Source organism: Pongo pygmaeus, chromosome X (assembly GCF_028885625.2).
Source record: "Pongo pygmaeus isolate AG05252 chromosome X, NHGRI_mPonPyg2-v2.0_pri, whole genome shotgun sequence".
NCBI classification, from domain to species: Eukaryota; Metazoa; Chordata; class Mammalia; order Primates; family Hominidae; genus Pongo; species Pongo pygmaeus.
Genome location: NC_072396.2, coordinates 42,301,919 through 42,316,363, shown reverse-complemented (window position 1 = coordinate 42,316,363; position 14,445 = coordinate 42,301,919). Strand labels below are relative to the sequence as shown.

The 14,445-nt window shown below is 39.9% G+C and overlaps 2 protein-coding genes across 18 annotated transcripts in view; one reads left to right on the top strand and one right to left on the bottom strand.

Annotated features, from left to right (window-relative positions):
* CASK (calcium/calmodulin dependent serine protein kinase) overlaps positions 1-14,445 on the top strand; it is a 400,547-nt gene that overhangs the window by 225,725 nt on the left and 160,377 nt on the right. The gene's annotated exons all lie outside the window — the stretch shown is intronic.
* Positions 1-14,445, bottom strand: part of GPR34 (G protein-coupled receptor 34) — an 87,598-nt gene that overhangs the window by 5,837 nt on the left and 67,316 nt on the right. For 3 of the 10 annotated variants that reach the window (XM_063660450.1, XM_054470912.1, XM_054470910.1), the window contains 2 exons: positions 3,931-4,023; positions 2,526-2,614 (listed from right to left, as the gene is read on the bottom strand). The exons of 1 other annotated variant lie outside the window; for it this stretch is intronic. The gene's annotated coding sequence lies outside the window, so the exon portion shown is untranslated. Of the gene's footprint in view, positions 1-2,525; positions 2,615-3,930; positions 4,024-4,681; positions 5,785-14,445 lie in introns of those variants that run through there. 6 more of the 10 variants (XM_054470913.2, XM_054470909.2, XM_054470911.2 and 3 more) reach the window with 5 other exon arrangements.

Here is a 14,445-nt window from a genome sequence, read left to right as displayed (position 1 = left end):
GTCTAGTCTGTCATGTGTCTCAACTGCAGGAAGACAAATTTCAGAAAGTTTATAGAAAGGTATAGGCATGTTTCTTGTCATCTAAGATTCTGTTTTTTGTTTGTTTGGTTGGTTGGTTTGTTTTGTTTTTGAGACAGAGTTTTGCTCTTGTCACCCAGGCTAGAGTGCAATGGTGTGATATCGGCTCACTGCAACCTCCGCTTCCTGGCTTCAAGCGATTCTCCTGCCTCAGCCTCCCGAGTAGCTGGGATTACAGGCGCCCGCCACCATGCCCGGCTAATTTTTGTATTTTTAGTAGAGATGGGAGTTTCACCACGTTGGCCAGGCTGGTCTCGAACTCCTGACCTCAGGTGATCCGCCCACTTCGGCCTCCCAAAGTGCTGGAATTACAGATGTGAGCCACTATGCCCAGCCTGTGATCTAAGATTCTATAAGGAAAGGGCTATCTAGAAAGAATGTCAGGCTACCAAAAATGAAACTGATAATGCAACCTGCATTACCAGGAAAAGGAAAAGGGTGTCTGTAGAGGAACCACCTATATTGTGTGGTTATGTAGGGAGCTCTCATAGGTTCAGGGAATTGAGGCACAAGAAGTAATATGATTTTGAGAGCTCAAGTAGCTGAAATGACATGAAAAACTCACCTGTGAGTAGTTATTTTGGATTTTTTTTCTTCTCTCATGCTAGACTTTAAGTTCCATTAGGATTAAGAACCAAGTCAGTTTTGTTTGGCTCTCTGTACCTAATGCTTAGCATAATAAATATTATTAAATCAAAGAGGGAATTTAGTAGAAATGTATATGAAGTTCTACATGTGGATATTAAAAAGCAGCTGTACAAGTACAGGAAGAGCTTTAGCTGCATTAACAAACACAATTGCAATTGCTCTATCACTAGCGTAGTGTGGTGGCAACGAAAAACCCATCTTTAGTTGAATTCCTAGATGCGTGGTGTCTGAAATGAAAATTGTTACTACTATGCTGCTTCTGTCCCAGGCTGGTAGGGTCTCACCTGGAATGCAGTGTTTGATCCACAGCAGCACACTTAGAAAAGGCCATGGACTAAATGGAGAGAAGAACTCAAATCATGTCATAGAAGCAAGTTGAAGGAAATAGGCACCTTACCCTGGAGATGAGAATGCTTTACAAAGCCATAGAGAAAAGGGTTTCACTTTGTTATATGTGTCTTCACAAAGCAAAACAAGAACCAATGATAGAAATTGCAGAGACAGATGTTGCCTCCTTTTAAGGAAATCATTTTTTTCTAATGAAATGATCTCTCTTGGGAGGCAATATAAGGATCTTACCACTGGAGATTTTTGAGACTACCACCAATTGGGTTCTTTGTAGAAGGGATTTTCAGTGGTTCTCAATCCTGGCTGCATATTAGAATCCTCTTGAGGGTTTTTTAAAGATACCAGTGCTTGGCTCCTTCCCCAGATATTCTGATTTAATTGGTCTGGAATGAGTTTCAGGCACTGGTTTCCTTTAAAAGCTCCTCAGGGGATTTTAATGTGCAGTCAGAATTGAACTCTTAAGCTAGATGGCCAAACCATTAACTAATATTTATTTAGTACTTTCTGTGTACCAGACACTGTTAAACACATTTATATTACTTCCTTTACGTAATCCTTGCAATACTCTGTGAGGTAGGTATCACAAAAGAGGTAATGAAAGATCAAAAGGTTGGCCAGGTACAGTGGCTCACGCCTGTAATCCCAACACTTTGGGAGACTGAGGCTGGAGGATCACTTGAGACCAGGAGTTCAAGACCAGCCTGCCAGCCAAGGCAACATAGCATGAACCTGTCTCTAAAATAAAAAAAGGAAGAAAGAAAGAAAGTTCAAGAGGTTATGATCTTTACTCTTGGCCACACAACTCCTTTTTTTTTTTTTTTTTTTTTTTTTTTTTTTTTTTTCTTTTTGAGACAGAGTCTCACTCTGTCACCCAGGCTAGAGTGCAATGGCATGGTCTCAGCTCACTGCAACCTCCGCCTCCCGGGTTCAAGCAATTCTCCTGCCTCAGCCTCCCAAGTAGCTGGGACGGCATCCAGCTAATTTTTGTATTTTTAGTAGAGACGGAGTTTCACTATGTTGGCCAGGCTGGTCTTGAACTCCTGACCTCATTTTCCGCCCACCTCTGCCTCCTAAAGTGCTGGGGTTACAGGCATGAGCCACTGCACCCGGCAGGCCACACAACTCTTAAATGACAGTGCCCAAGTTAGGACTCAGATCTGACTTTTAGAGCCCATGATGCTTTTCACCAAATCTCACCCTTATCACATAGGATCAGCATTTTCTTTATTAATATTGAGTTCTATCAGCAGTATTTTGACATGATTCCTTTAACATACACTTTAACAATTTTAAGAACAGATTATGCCATCTAGCTTTACTTCTTTGGAAAGGGTATTAATCTTATTTGCTATGTCCATTATTATAAGGAAGTAAATCCAGAGTTTACAGAATCACAAATCATTCATCAGAATGATTGCCACTACCCGCAGAGCATATCTTTTTAAACTTACTTCTAGACCCGATAGCCGTAATCAAGATGTCTCCAGAAAGCTGTTAGCACAAAGCACATAATCCTGAAACCATTTGCCTCAGCTCTAATCTGCAAATAAAATAAGTAATAGTTGGACAAATCTGTCAGTAAGCATTTCTGGTTTTGCTTTAGTCTTCAGTTTAAAGAGCATAAAGCAAAGCCAATGCGTTTGTTTACGTTATAATAGTGGCCATCATTTAGAACTATGTATTAGACAGCTAGCATACAATTATTGATTCACAAATTGACAGCTGGGCGCCATGGTTCATGCCTGTGATCCCAGCACTTTGGGAGGCTGAAGCGGGAGGATCACTTGAGTTCAGGAGTTCTAGACCAGCCTGGGCAAGATGATGAAACCCTGTCTCTACAAAAAATATAAAAATTAGTGGGTATGGTGATGTGCGCCTATAGTCCCAGCTACTCGAGAGGCTGAGGTGGGAGGATCGCTTGAGCCTGGGAAGCAGAGGTTGCAGTGATCCTAGATCACTCCACTGTACTCCAGCCTGGGTGACGGAGTAAGACCTTGTCTCAAAAAAAAAAGAACATAAAAAAAAAAATTGGCCCGGCACAGTGGCTCATGCCTGTAATCCCAGCACTTTGGGAGGCCAAGGCAGGCAAATCACTAGAGGCCAGGAATTCGAGACCAGCCTGGCCAACATAGCGAAACCCCGCCTCTACTAAAAATACCAAAAAAAAAAAAAAAAAAATTAGCAGGGCGTGGTGGCAGGCACCTGTGGTCCCAGCTACTCTGGAGGCTGAGGCTGGAGAATTGCTTGAACCTGGGAGACAGAGGCTGCAGTGAGCTGTGTTCATGCCACTGCACTCTAGCCTGGGCAACAGAGCAAGAGTCTGTCTCAAAAAAAAATTTTTTTTTAATTAAAAATCACAATTAGATTCTGTTTTAAACTTGATGACTGTTTTTTTTTTCTCCTTTGAAGTTGGTTAGTACATTACAATGTCATTCACTATATAAGGCTATTTACTGATATTTTTAAAACTACCTGTTTGATATGTTAAGAATTGCTTGTGAAGACAAGAAACAAACCACTGTGTTTACATAGGGGATTAATTTCCCAGTGGGCATTGCTTGTGACCCATGTGCTATATTGAAGTGGTCACAATAGTTTTGTAATAGTAGATAGTGTTTTTTAAATGTTGTTACTTGGCAAATCCTATTCACAAGTTCAAAAACCTAGTATTAGTGCATTGTACCCCTGCACCACCACCTACTCCTGCAGTTTTTTTTCAACTGGCTCATGTAGGAGTACTGGACCCAGAGGGCAGGACCCAACAGATTCCACTGTGACTCCAGATGAGCAGAAGCTTTTAAAATGCAGTTTGGGTATGTTTGTGAAAATATCATATTGCTGTGTTGAAATACATACCTATTTGGTAATAGTTGCAACCTTTCACCGTTTTTAGTTTGACTTGATAAGGACTGAATCTATTCAGGGCATGCTTCAAAATTGCATTAACTGCTGTATACAAAATGAAAATTGAAAACATATTACTTTGGAAATAATACTATTAGTAGTGTGTTAGGTTTTGTTACAAATTTAACTGTGTCCATAGAAACACATTTTAAAAAATTATTATTTGAACTAAAGCATATTTTGCTGTCTCTCTTATCTAATATTCACCTTATTTACTTCTGAAACACCAAACTTAAATGTTATATGGTCTGGTAATACTATAAAGTAGTAATAATATAATAAAGAAAAGACAGTAATTGAAAATAGGGAGACAGCATAACTTAAAGTCAATAAGTTATAATTTATAATACATTAGAAATAAAATGTATTGCATATGAAAATAACTTTTAATTCATGCAAGTAGATCTGCAAAATCTTGATGGCAGTATCCAAATACAGTATCAACAATGTGACTATATTGACAGTAGGAGCTTAAATACCTTGAATGTCTTAAAGTACTTAAAGTAACTAAAAAGACAGTCTCATTTGAAATCAAGGCAGAGGTGTCATTCAAGCAATTTACTCAGTAGTTCTAAAAGTGAAGAACTGCTGACATTAGAGTAGCCTTATCACCATGAATCACGTTTCACTTTGAATGTTCAGATAATCAAATTTTAGCTGAAATAAAGGTTCATTTATGTAGCTGAAATCAAGAAATACTCACAGTTCAGGTTCGCCTGAAGTAAAAGGAACAGAACCCCAAGCTTCCCTAGACACTGAGACTCGTCTTGGTTGTGTCAGCTGGGCTCTTCCATCCGGTCGTGGTGCAATTGGTTGGGGTTCTCTTCTGTTTTATGTTCACATGTGGTGGTAGGGGTTTTTTTTTTTCCCCCTCTTTTTTGTTTTTCTTTCTTTTTTCGGTATGACAACTCTCAGATTCCTTTTGAAAATATTAAAAAGCCCTACTACCATGGAACAACTTTAAGCTCAACCAACACTGAACTTTAGGAAATTATTTGTGTCTTCTTTATGAATACCTTCCAACTTGACAATTGTGGAACGTTTTCCTCCCCCGCTCAAAATTTAAAAGTTTTATAAATTCTAAGCAGAAATATGTATTTTCTGTTTTTTGTAAGAAATGATACATCATATGCTATATGGACTTTCAAAGCACAAGCACTGAATTTCTGTTTCTTAAGTTTTCATCTGTACATTATTTTAGCATATTTTCATGTATTTCTTTAAGACCTTTGCTAAAACAATCTTGTATTATTAGGACTAGATGAGATTTCTGATGGTGTTCTCCCCTTTTGATCACTATGATAAACTCTCCCGAGCAAATTAAAACATCACCTGTATTTTAAGCAAAATAATGATGGGATTCTGCAGTCTTGGTTTTGATCCTAGTCCAAAATTTAACCACTATCTGTCCATCTATGTAACTGCTGGCCCTGCAGTTTAGTGTTATTTCCCTTTTTTTGTTGTCATTTGAAATGAAGAAGAGTTAGTTTTTATTCTCCCCATAATTGTTATCCTGCAGCTTGTTTGCACTAAATATTTGACTCATTGGGCTGTATCTAACATTCTAATTATTTCTGGGTATGCTCTTCTGAACATTATATTCTCCAGAGCTTTTTGTTTGTTATAAATATGATATATGGGACAGGATATTTTTAAATTGCTAGAATAAAAATGTTTTGTAGCTCTTACTTCCCCTTAGAACCTCTGAGAAGGAAGGTGGTTGCTGTATTGGTCTGGCAGGATTTTCTTTTATTGTGGTACAATATGTAACATTAAATTTACCATCTTAACTTTTTTTTTTTTTTTTTTTTTTTTTTTGAGATGGAGTTTCGCTCTTGTCGCCCAGGCGACAAGAGATTATACAATGGCACAATCTCGGCTCACTGCAGCCTCCACCTCCCGGGTTCAAGCGATTCTCCTGCCTCAGCCTCCCGAGTAGCTGGGATTACAGACATGCACCACCATGCCCAGCTAATTTTGTATTTTTAATAGAGACAGGGTTTCACCATGTTGGCCAGGCTAGTTTCAAACTCCTAACCTCAGGTGGTCCACCCACCTCAGCCTCCCAAAGTGCTGGGATTACAGGTGTGAGCCATTGCACCCAGCCCCATCTTAACCATTTTTAGGTATACAATTCAATAATGTTAAGTATATTCACATTGTTGTGCAACAGTTTCTAGAAGTTTTTCATCTTGCAAAACTAAAACTCTTCACGACTAAACTATTTCTCTCCTCTCCCCCTGCCCTTGACAATCATGATCCTTTATGTTTCATTGATTTTGACTACTTTGGACACTTCATATGAGTGGAATCACACAGTATTTGTCCTTTTGTGACAGGTTTATTTCACTTGGTGTCATATCCTCAAGGTTCATCTGCGTTGCAGCATGTTACAGGATTTCCTTCTTTTATCAAACTGCATTATATTCCACTGTATATGCACCACATTTTCCCTATGCATTCATCTGTTGATGGATTTTTGGGTTGCTTCCACCTCTTGACTAATGTGAATAATGCTGCAGTGAACATCAGTATGCATATATCTCTTCAAGATCCTAGCAGGAATTTTTTAATGACTAAATAGGCATTTAACTATGTGCATTCTATTTCATATAATCTAGTATGAATATATTTTTTTCTATATTATTTTCCTACATCTAAGCCAACCCTTTTCAAAACACTAATTGTTTTAATCTTCAGTTTCCTCATATTGTGACCACATTTTCTCCTCAATGTGAGTCAGCACAGCTACCACCAGATTTGAGTATAATCTTTTTCTAGTTCTTTCTTTATATAAGCTTTTTCCTGTTCATTCTGAACATTCTGGTTTGTCTCTGCGTTCTTAGCTCATTTTCGATATGTCCTCTTCCCTTCATGCTTCCTCTTTCTCTTGTTGGGATTGTAAGGTATTTATATTAAGATAGAAGTAGAAAAGAACAAATGTATATGCTTGTTTGGTGCCATCTATTACTGATATCACTGTTCTCTTTAAATCCCAACCCTGGTTAAATTCAGCTCACCACCTACTCCAGGCCTGAACCTTGCCATCTAAAATGAGGACTGCTGGATACAAACACTCAATAATGCTGATTGGTCTCACTTCAGATTCATGACTACAAACCTCAAGTGGGCCCCTGGGTTGCCAACAATCCTAGTATATTTCCTTAGTCCAGTGGTTCTCAAAACAGGGGCCCCAAACGAGTTGCGTCAACATCACTCAGAAGCTTGTTAGAAATGTATGTTCTTAGTTGGGCATGGTGGCGTACGCCTGTAGTTCCAGCTACTTGGGAGGCTGAGATGGGAGGAGCACTTGAGCCTGAGAGTTTGAGTCTAGCCTGGGCAACATAGCAAAACCTTGTCCCTAAAAAAAAAAAAAAAAAAGAAAGAAAAGGCCAGGTGTGGTGGCTCACGCCTGTAATCCCAGCATTTTGGGAGGCCGAGGTGGGCAGATCACCTGAGGGTCAGGAGTTCGAGACCAGCCTGACCAACATGGTGAAACCCCGTCTCTACTAAAAATAGAAAAATTAGCTGGGTATGGTGGCACGCACCTGTAATCCCAGCTACTCAGGAGGCTGAGGCAGGAGAATCGCTTGAACCCGGGAGGCAGAGGTTGCAGTGAGCAGAGATTGCACCATTGCACTCCAGCCTGGGTGACAGAGCGAGACTCCATCTCAAAAAAAAAAAGAAAAAAATGCATGTTTCTGACTTCATGCCAGACCTGTGAGCCAGAAATTCTGGGGATGGGGCTCAGCAACCTGTGTGATTCTGATGCTAAGGTTTGAGGACCACTGCTTAATCAGTTCATTCTCCTATTCCTTGAAAATACTTTTTCACACCTGTACTCTTCTCAGACTGCCAGGAACCCCCCTCCTTCCTCACTCCCACCTGGTGACCACTTTTTATTTCACTGAGAAAATAGAAACAGAAGAGAATTTTATTGTCTTCCAGCGTCCACCTCTGCTAGTATATACAAATGTCTCTCTCTAAGAAACAAAAGCTGGGCGCAGTTCTTCATGCTTGTAATCCCAGCATTTTGGCCAGCTGAGGTGGGCAGATCCCTTGAGCTCAGCAGTTCGAGAGTAGCCTAGGCAACATGGCGAAACCCTGTCTTTACAAAAAACTACAAAAATTAGCCGGGTGTGGTGGCACATACCTGTACTCCCAGCTACTCAGGAAGCTAAGGCAAGAGGGTGGCTTAAGCCCCAGGAGGTGGAGGCTGCAGTGAGCCATGATTGTGCCACTGCACTCCAGCCTGGGCGACAGTGAGACCCTGTCTCAAAATAAATAAAATAAAAAATTTAAAAACCTCCACAAAAAAGCTCTAGGTACTGCTATGGAATTACCTATAGAATATATTGTTATGTGGAAATTTTAAATATTTGTACATATTTTCTTATTTTTAAAAAACTGAAGGATAAACTGAAAACTGATAAAAATAGTTACCAATGAGGAAGAAAAGATTGGGAGTGGGGGAAGAGTGCAAAAGCTAGACCTCTCTGAATAGTGTCTGTTTTACAGTTTGTACTTTAGAACCTATGTACATGTTTTATACAATTAAAACACCAAATTAAGGCAAAATCTAGTTGAAACAAATGAACCTCACTCTATTGCAAAGTGAAAGCATAACCACAAGGAGAATTATTTTTGGTAACTTTAAAATAGGGTAGGGGTTTTTGTTTTGTTTTTATGTAATTTTAGACTTATAGAAAAGTTATGAGAACAAGTACGAGGATTCTAGATACCTTTTACTTAGATTCTCTATGTTAACATTTTTTTCTTCATTTGTTTAATCCTTCTCAATCTCTCACTCTTATCCATTTATGTATTTCCTAAAAATAGGGAATTCCTTTACATAGCTGCAGTACAGTTATCAAAATCAGTTAATTTATGTTGACCTAATATCATTATGTATTCTACAGACCTTGTGTCAATTTCATCAGTTGTCCTAGTAATATCCTTTATAACAAAAATAAAAACAAACCAGGCACAGTGGCTCACACCTGTAATCCCAGCACTTTGGGAGGATGAGGCGGGCAGATCACTTGAGGCCAGGAGTTCGAGACCAGCCTGGCCAACATGCCAAAACACTGTCTCTACCAAAAATGCAAAAAATTAGTCAGGCATGGTGGCACGCTCCTGTAATCCCAGCTACTTGGGAGGCTGAGGCACGAGAATCACTTGAACTCGGGAGGTGGAGGTTGCAGTGAGCAGAGATCATGCCATTGCACTCCAGCCTGGGTGACAAAGTGAGACCCTGTCTCAAAAATATATATATATTAAAAACAAGATCTATCTTTTTAGTCTCCTTTAATCACTTTAACCTGGAACTGTATTTGAAGAATATAGGCCAGTTACTTTCTAGAATGTCCCTCTTTGGGTTTGCCCAGTGTTCCTTCGTGATTAGATCTGGTTATGTACTTTGGCAGGAATACCACAGCAGTGTTGCCGAGTTCTCAATGCATCATATCAGGAAGCACATGCTATCAAGCAGTCCCATTAGAAGCAGTGTTAACTTTGCTAGTTTCTGCTGGGTTTCTCCCCTGTAAAATTACTAGTTTCCCGTTTGTAATTAATAAGTATCCTGTAGGGAGATATTTAGAGATCACATAAATATCTTACCACTCTTCAAACTTTCACTCACAGGTTAGCATCCTTGATGATTCTTACCTGAATCAGTTTCGATAATGAAAACTGCCAGATTCCAGCATTTCTTCTACATTTAATTGATTTTCTACTTAAAGTTTTTCCTCCTTCCCCATTCATGTATTTGTTTATTTATTTACATCAGCATAGACTCATGGATTCTTACTTTACTCAGTAGTAAAATGCTATTTTGACCGGGCATACCTAGTGGGATATATCTTAAGGACAAAAAGAACCACAAAATCTTAAACAGCATTCAGTGGTGTTGTTATTGATAATGTAGGTATTACTATTATTTTAAAACTTTCACACACACACACACATTCTGCAGCACAAAGCAAATGAATAATTATGTTAGTATCATTAGGTACCAAGATTACAGTTGACCCTTGAACAACATGGGGATTGGGGTACTAATCCCCGCACAGTTGAAAATCCATGCATAACTTTTGACTCCCCCAAAACTTAACTACTCCTGGAAGCCTTACCAATAACATAGTTGATTAACACATATTTTGTGTTATATGCATCAGGGGAGCCTCAAGTGATCCTCAAGTGATCCTCCCACCTCGACCTTCCAAAGCACTGGGATCATAGGCATGAGCCACCACTCCCAGCCGGTTTGATAATTATAGAAAGAAGTTTGGCTTTAAAAATGTCAAAATAGCAGGATGCAGTGGCACATGCCTGTAGTCCCAGCTACTCAGGAATCTGAGGCAGGAGGTTTGCTTGAGCCCAGGAGTTCTGGGATGTGGTGCATTATGCCAATCAGGTGTCCACATGAAGTTTGGCATCAATATGATCTCCCGGGAGGGGGGTACCACCAGCTTGCTTAAGGAGGGGTGTGAACTGGCCCAGGTTGTCAGCGGAGCAGGTCAAAACTCCCATGCTGATCAGTAGTGGCATTGTGCCTGTGAATAGCCACTGTGCTCCAGCCTGGGCAACAGGGAGAGACTCCCACCTCTGAAAATAAATTAAAATTAAATAATGTCAACATAACAGGAGGATCAGTTTTTGTCAGCAAAGAGGCAGCAGATGAGTTCTCAGATGCCATTCAGAAAAGTATTGAAGAGGAGCAATATCTGCCTGAACAGGCTGTTAATATGGATGAAAAGTGCCCTATTCTGGAAAGAAAATGCCACAAAGGACATCTATTAATAAGGAGCAGAAGCAAGCACCAAGATTTAGGGCAGGAAGGGATACGCTAACTCTAATAAGCATAGTCCTGATAAAATTCCAACTGCATTTGCACAAAACAGTAGAGTCAGCCTATCTGCCTCACTTGAGGCCAGGAGTTTGAGATGACCCTGGGCAACATAACGAGACACTCTAACCCCCCAAAAAATGTTTTTAATTAGCCAGGCATGGTGGCACACATTTGTAGTGCCAGCTTCTCTGGAGACTGAGGCAGGAGGATCGCTTGAGCCCAGGAGTTGAAGGCTACAGTAAGCTATGATTGCACCAACTGCACTCCAGCCTGGGTGACAGAGTGAGACCCTGTCTCTTAAAAAAAAAAAAAAAATTTATCAAACTGTCTTTTGCCACCATTGTATTCTCCAGCTTTTAGATCCTTCACTTTTTTTTTTTTTTTTTTTCCTGAGACAGTCTCGTTCTGTCACCCAGGCTGGAGTGCAGTGTCAGCCTCCTGGGTTTAAGCAATTTTCCCGCCTCAGCCTCCTGAGTAGCTGGAACTACAGGCACGCTCTACCATGCTGGGCTAATTTTTGTATTTTTAGTAGAGATAAGGTTTCGCCATGCTGCCCATGCTGGTCTCAAAGTCCTCCACTCAAGTAATCTGCCCACCGCAGCCTCCCAGAGTACTGGGATTATAGGCATGAGCCACCACACCTGACCCCTTCACCTTCTTTTTGCTTTAAGTTGCCATTTCGCTTTTTCTCAAATTATGTTAGAATCTATAGGTATATCTTTTTTGTATCAATCCTGCACAAACATAAAAGCTGCATTTTCAATACTACTTAAAAAGGTATTTCACAAAAAGTGCAAGATTTTAGCACCTACTGGTGTTAGCTGCAGGAGTAGCTTCATGAATTTCCTTTCCTTTTTTTTTTTTTTTTTTTTTTTTTTTACAATGGTCCTTATGTTGGATTCATTTATCTTGAGATGGCAGCCAACTGCAGTTGCAGACCTCAATCTACAATACATATCAAGCAATTCAGTTTTTTCTTTTCTTTTTTTTTTTTTTTTTTTTTTTAAGATGGAGTCTCGCTCTTATCACCCAGGCTGAAGTGCAGTGGCACAATCTCGGCTCACTACAACCTCCGCCTCCCAGGTTCAAGCAGTTCTCCCACCTCAGCCTACTCAGTAGCTGGGATTTACAGGTGCCTGCCACCATGCCCGGCTAATTTTTGTATTTTTAGTAAAGATGGGGTTTCACCACGTTGGCCAGGCTGGTCTCGAACTCCTGACCTCAGGTGATCCACCTGCCTCAGCCTACCTTTTTCTTGTAATGTCATGACTTCCCTCTGTTTCTTAGGAGCACTTCTAGCATCACCAATGGCACTTTGTATGGATCCTATGGTTTAGCGTATTGCACTAAACACAGTGAAAATAATATGAGAACTGTGAGATTACTTTTACTGTGATATGCAATTTATTGGAGAGATGAACTGCTCAAGCAGAGATAAGTAGCATCACACAACATATTAGGTGAATACTTGCAAGACTTGAGCTCACTGCAACAGCAACAGGAGGGAGCTGTGAAATTATTACAGTAGTATAATATGTACTACAGTTAATTTTATGGTTATGATTTAATATTGCATCTTTGCATTTGTTCACATTTCTCTTGACTGAATGGCACCATTTACAGTCTGTGTAGGTGTAAGTTTTGATAAATTTTAACTCTTTATAATAGATTCGTGTACATTTTTATAGTACTAAATAATAAAATAGTATCTAAATATGTTTTATGCATTTATGATATAGCTTTTTCTTAATTTTTTATTCCAGAAGTCATCCTTCACCTTTTTCTTAATTTTTAAAATAGTTCTAGGCAACAATGGTTGGTCTACGAGTTTTTTCAAGTTGTTACGAATCTCAAAAAAAAAATTTCAATATATTTTGTTGAAAACAATCCATGTATAAGTGGACCCACACAGTTCAAACCCATGTTCAAAAGTGAACTATACTTGCCAAATCAAAGAATTAAAGTAAAAACGCTATAATTGAATAGGAAGAAATATTAGCTTGAACTTGTTTTTTTTTTTGAGACAGAGTTTCGCCCTTGTTACCCAGGCTGGAATGCAATGGCATGATCTCGGCTCACCACAACCTCCGCCTCCCAGGTTCAAGCGATTCTCCTGCCTCAGCCTCCCGAGTAGCTGGGATTACAGGCTTGCGTCACCACACCCAGCTAATTTTGTATTTTTAGTAGAGACGGGGTTTCTCCATGTTGGTCAGGCTGGTCTCGAACTCCCAACCTCAGGTGATCCTCCTGCCTCGGCCTTCCAAATTGCTGAGATTACAGATGTGAGCCACACGCCCAGCGTGGTTTATTTTTCTCCTAAAAAATGCATTCTTTTTTCAGCACTGTTCACTGAAAAGCCAAAGTAATAATAACCCTGTAAAAATAATACGCCTAGTACCCACATCATGGATTTGTTTATATATTTTATTTTATTTTTATTTTTATTATTATTATTTTTGAGACAGAGTCTCGCTTTGTCGCCAGGCTGGAGTGCAATGGCGTGATCTTGGATCACTGCAACCTCCGCCTCCTGGGTTCAAGCGATTCTCCTGCCTCAGCCTCCTGAGTAGCTGGGAGTATAGGCGCATGCCACCACACCCAGCTAATTTTTGTATTTTTAGTAGAGATAGGGCTTCACCATGTTGACCAGGATGGTCTCAATCTCTTGACCTCCTGATCCGCCCACCTCGGCCTCCCAAAGTGCTGAGATTACAGGCATGAGTCACTGTACCCAGCCAATTTTTTTTTTTTTTTTTGAGACAAGGTCTTACTCTGTCACCCAGGCTGGAGTGCAGTGACGCAATCTCAGCTCACTGGGTTCAAGTGAAGCTACTGCCTCAGCCTCTCGAGTAGCTAGAATTACAGGCATGTGCCACCACGCCCAGCTAATTTTTGTATTTTTAGTAGGGACAAGGTTGGCCGGGCTGGTCTTGAACTCCTGACCTCAAGTTATCCACCCACCTTGGCCTCCCAAAGTGCTGGGATTACAGGCATGGGCCACCGCACCTGACCCACATCATGGATTTAAATCCTTTTTTGCACTAAAAAGAAACAGGGCTACTTAGGGAAATGGCTGATTCCAGATCTGGGGCAAGAAATGAACATGACAAGCCTGGAACATCATCTTGTGACTGAAAGCAAGGAAGTTATCAGACTTCTGGAGTCTTACAAAAATACAAAAGAACTGACTTAAAGGGGCTCCCACTGGCCCAAAATGGGACAATTTGAGCACAAAAATTTGTAAAGGCAGCAATTGATTAAAACACATTAAATATATAAAAATCTGTAAGTTCATAATAATTTAAAAAAAAAAACCTCATCAGTCACCTTTGGAGGTTGCCTAGAAACTAACTTGGTATTCTGGAAATAAATTATAACAGCTTTATTCATAATATCCAAAAACTAGAAATAGCCCAAATATCTGTCAACAGGACAATGGACAAACTGATATATTCATACAATGGAATACTTACTCAGTAGTAAAAAGAAATGAACTACCGATCACAACGAAATGGATGAATCTCAGAACATGCTGAATGACAGAAGCATTACATAAAAGAATACATACTTACGGTTTTGTGTCTATCAAGTTCTAATATAGGCAAAACAAACCTATG